This window comes from Nicotiana tomentosiformis, chromosome 7 (genome assembly GCF_000390325.3).
Source record: "Nicotiana tomentosiformis chromosome 7, ASM39032v3, whole genome shotgun sequence".
Lineage (NCBI taxonomy): Eukaryota > Viridiplantae > Streptophyta > Magnoliopsida > Solanales > Solanaceae > Nicotiana > Nicotiana tomentosiformis.
Window position 1 is genome coordinate 15,401,915 of NC_090818.1, and position 4,873 is coordinate 15,406,787.

At 39.6% G+C, this 4,873-nt stretch overlaps 1 long non-coding RNA gene across 1 annotated transcript; it reads right to left on the bottom strand.

Annotated features, from left to right (window-relative positions):
• Positions 1 to 1,892: 1,892 nt before the first annotated feature.
• Positions 1,893 to 3,438, bottom strand: LOC138896432 (uncharacterized). The gene is made up of 2 exons (XR_011409530.1): positions 2,572 to 3,438; positions 1,893 to 2,128 (listed from the first exon to the last, which is right to left on the bottom strand). It is a non-coding gene; the product is annotated as an uncharacterized lncRNA (long non-coding RNA).
• Positions 3,439 to 4,873: the final 1,435 nt, after the last annotated feature.

Genomic DNA, 4,873 nt, shown 5'->3' on the forward strand with positions numbered 1-4,873 from the left:
ACTTCTAACTGGTTGGCATCCACCTCTAACGGTCTGACCTCCACCTCTAATAGCCTGACCTCCACCTCTAATGGCCTGACCTCTACCTCTAGCTGGCTGAGTAGGCGGTGAAGCAACCGGTGTCGGTATGATGGCATATGAATCCTGCCGAGATCTGTTACTCGCCAACCTAGGGCAATACCTCCTGGTGTGACCAATGTTCCCACACTCATAACACCTATCTTGATGTCGTGGCTGCTGAAGTTAAAGCTTACCCAAATAGGCCGGATAACTGCTGTAGTAACTCTGGAGAGGCAGTGCACTGATAGGAGCTGAATGTGCACTGAATGCTGGCTGCCCATAGTAAGGCATAATAGGACCGTGACTCCCTGAAGCACCGTGAGATGCATGAAGTTCTGAATGAAACGGTCTGGGAGGATGACCCCTACCAAAATTATCCCTGCCTCCAGACGAGGCACCACTGAAACCACCGAACTGACGAGGCCTCTTATCAGACCTTTGCCCTCTCTCCTGTGCAAGAACCATCTCGATCCTCCTCGCGACATTAGCAGCCGCCTAAAAAGAAATCTCACTTCCGGTCTCCTTGGCCTTCTGAAGCCTAATAGGGTGACTGAGTCCCTCAATAAACCTCCTCACTCTCTCTCCCTCAGTAGGTAGTAAAAGGAGAGCATGACAGGCCAAATCCACAAAACGGGACTCATACTGAGTAACAATCATACTGCCCTGCTGTAGACGCTCAAATTGCTTGCGGAAATCCTCTCTCAGTGTGATAGGAAGGAACTTTTCCAGAAATAGCTGAGAGAACTTCTCCCAGGTTAGTGCAGGTGATCCAAATTGTCTGGTCAATGTATAATCTCTCCACCACCTCTTGGCGGAACCCGTCGTCTGAAATACAGCAAAATCAACCAGATTGGTCTCAACTATACCCATGTTCCGTAGCACCTCTTGGCAGCGTTCAAGATAATCCTGTGGGTCCTCAGAAGGTGTACCACTGAAGTGAACTGGAAAGAGTTTAGTAAACTTATCCATTCTCAATAAGGCCTCAAAAGACATGGCGGGTCTATCACCGGTCTGTGCCGCAATAACTGGCTGAACTACCCCAACTGGCGGGGCTACTAGAGCGTGATTCTAGGGAGCCATCTGCTCCAGAGCAGGATTAGTGGGAGTTTGTGCTCCTCCCCCAACTTGTGAAACGGCTGGTGCCACTGGAAATGTACCATTCTAGGCCACGCCCTCCATAAGACTTACCAGGCGGACTAGAGCGTCCTGAAGTACTGGAGTGGCTATGAATCCTTCCGGGACCTGAACTGGTCCAACTAGTACATTCTGAACTGGAACTTCCTCCTGAAGATCCACCTGAGGTTCTACAACAGGTGCAGCTGCTCGAGCTCTGGACTGAGCTCTACCTCTGCTTCTGCCTCGACCTGTAGCACGACCTCAGCCTCGACCTCTACCCCTGGCAATAGTTGCCACCGGGGGTTCTGGTCCCTGTCCATCGGTAGAGGTATTACGTGTTCTCACCATCTGCGAGAAAACAAGAGTAGAATGGTTCAATCATCGACAATAGAATAAAATCGCACGACATAATAAGAAAGAAGTGATATTGTTCCTAAACTTCATAGCCTCTGAGAGATAAGTACACACGTCTCTATACCGATCCTTCAGACTCTACTAACATTGCTCGTGACTCGTGAGACCTATGTAACCTAGTGCTTTGATACCAACTGTCACGACCAGAAATTCTCACCTTCGGACCGTGATGGCGCCTAACATTTCACTTGCTAGGCAAGCCAACGTTAGAATAATATTAGCCATTTTTAAATAATTTTTAAATTTATTAATAATAAAGAAATAAATGCGAAAGTAAGGTCTGAAATATAGTGAATAATTCATAAAAATAACGGTGTCTAAATACCATCCCAGAATTGGTGTCACAAGTGCACGAGCTTCTAGAATAATACAAATAAAGGTCGGAATAAAATAAAGTTGTTTAGAAACAAACACACAGCCAAATTAAAGTAGATGAGGACTTCAAAACTGCGGACGCCGTGCAGTTATACCTCAAGTCTCCTCTGGTAGCTGAAATCCGAGCAAGTCTATGGTACGCTGCTGGGACCTACTCCAAAATCTGCACAAGAAGTGCAGAGTGTAGTATCAGTACAACCGACCCCATGTACTAGTAAGTGCTGAGCCTAACCTCGACGAAGTAGTGACGAGGCTAAGGCGGTTCACTTACTTTAGCCTGTACGCAATATTAGTAATAACAACAAATAATAGAAATAAATCAGGTAACTCATTTATAACAATTGGAGCCAACTCAGTAGTTATAATCCATTATTAATTGGCAGCATACATAAACAGGCACCTAAAGTTGGTCCCAGATATCTCTCTCACACTCCAACTTACTAGGTGACCATCTAGACATTTTATGTTGGGTTAAGTGTGTCTCATGGACACCCGAATGCAGCAGGTCACATGCGTGAATTACAAATGCAAATGACATGGCAAATGAACAAATCAGCAAACGACACATGTATTTTTTAAAATAATAATAATAATAATAATAATAACCTTTTTTTTAAGTTGAGAAAACCCTTAGCCCCCCACCCCTAACCTAATCTTCATCTTCATGAGAACTTATCCCACCGTCCCTTCACCCCTTTTATTATTTGTCTTCTTCATCCAAAATTTCACCAAAAATACCACCTCCACGCTCATTCTTCCTCACCGTCAGCCACCAGAACGTCAACCATCCATCTCCCAAACTTAGAATTTGAACTATTTTGTGGTGATCAAAAGAATCAGAGAATGGGTATGAAATTATTTTCATGCCCACTCTCCAAATATAAAAGTGTTGGAATTTATTGTTTTTTATAACCCGAATTCATGGCAGAAGTAAAGACATGGAAATTACTCTTTTTTTTTAAGTGATGAATAAGAAGGACGAAGGTGATATTTGGGGCAGTCCCCAATTTCATTTTATAAGCTTCTTCTAGACAACCTCGGTTTCATTATCACCGTCGATGCCGAAGATTGAAGATTTCCCATTAATGGGCGAAATGGATGAACATTATTTTGTTGTGTTAAATTTGGATTGTTGCATGACAGAGGTATTTTTGGTGACCCCATTTTGAGGATCTTTCTTGTCTTTGAGCATGACCAGTAATGCGATAATAAGAATTAATGTAACATTAAGAATTTTGGGCTTCTTAATTTTCTGTTGATATATGGAATTAAGCGTTTGTGAAGCTTAAAAATTGTGAAAATGGTGGAAAAAGTCACCAGATATTTTGAGGGAGGAAGCTGAAGAAGGCGGGATCCACATGAAAAAAAAACTAATGTAAAAATATAATTTTAAGGGCCATCAAGCGCTCAAATATGAGCGAGGCACACTCATTTTGCCATGTCACCTCAGATTGTTAGCTAGACATACTAAAAACCGACATAAAGTGTCATATGGTCCCATAGTAAGTTATTGTGTGAGAGAGATATCTGGAGCCAACTTTAGGCGTCTCTTTATGTATTTTACCTTATTATTTCAATTAATTTCTGTTGCAACGTGCAAATCGCTCTCACAATATATTCATATTCAATCCTCCAATATATTTATTTTAGTCAAGTGTGTGTGTGTATATATATATATATATATAGACTTTTAAATAAGTTTGTTGCGCCGTGCAATCCGATCCCCCAATATAGACTTTTAACAAGTCTGTTGAGGCATGCAACCCGATCCTCCAATATGGACTTTTTAGTAAGTCTGTTGCGGCGTGCAACCCGATCCTCCAATATATGGACTTTTTAAATAGTCTGTTGCAGTGTGCAACCCGATCCCCCAATATATTCATTTCAATCAATTCTGTTGCGTCGTGCAACCCGCTCCTCCAATATATTCATTTACCAATTCTTATAGAAGAAATTGCCCCAATAAATGTAATAATTAATATAAAATTTTAAGCCAACAAGCATAGAATAATTATAATTTAAGTATAAAAAAAAAAAACAAATAGCAATTTATTATGGAAATCAGGGAGAAAATAGGCAGTTTAATGTTTAATATGCTAAATGTCAAGTAGCAATTAATACACATATTCAAATAAGATGTAACAATTAATGCAGGAATTCAAGAGTTAATATTTGACAAAGAATAGGAGAGAAATAATTATTATAACAATTAACTCATGATTTAAAATAATTTATGATTTTTTAAGTAAATATGCAAATAATTAATTTGACGACGTATAGACACTCGTCATCTCGCCTATACGCCATTCACATGCATTTCACATAACAAATAGTTTAAGGGTTCTATTCCCTCATGTCAAGGTTAACCACGAAACTTACTTCGCTTTGCAAATTCCAATAAATTATTTTACCACAACTTTTCCTTTTGAATTTTTCTCCAAAAGCGTCAAATCTATTCACAAACAATTCGATATACTCAATACGAATCATAGGAATTAATTCCATATGAATTTAATAATTTTCCGGATAAAAATCTAAAATTCATTTAAATATTTGACAGTGGGACCCACGTCTCAAATCCCAAAAAAATTACGAAATCCGAACACCCGTTCCGCTACGAGTTTAACCATACAAAAATTATCCAATTCCGATGTAAAATAGACCTTCAAATCTTAAATTTTTATTTTTTGAAGATTTTATAAAACTTCCAATTTCTTCCCTCTAAATCCAAAATAAATGATGAATATAGACTTAGATTTATGAAATACAATCACTATATGATAAAGAACACTTACCCAATTCGAAATCGTGAAAAAACTCTTTTGCAATCTGTAACGACCCAACCGGTCGTTTTGACTGTTAGAACCCCGTTCCCCTAAATAAAATTTTTCGTATGTGTTTTTAATGA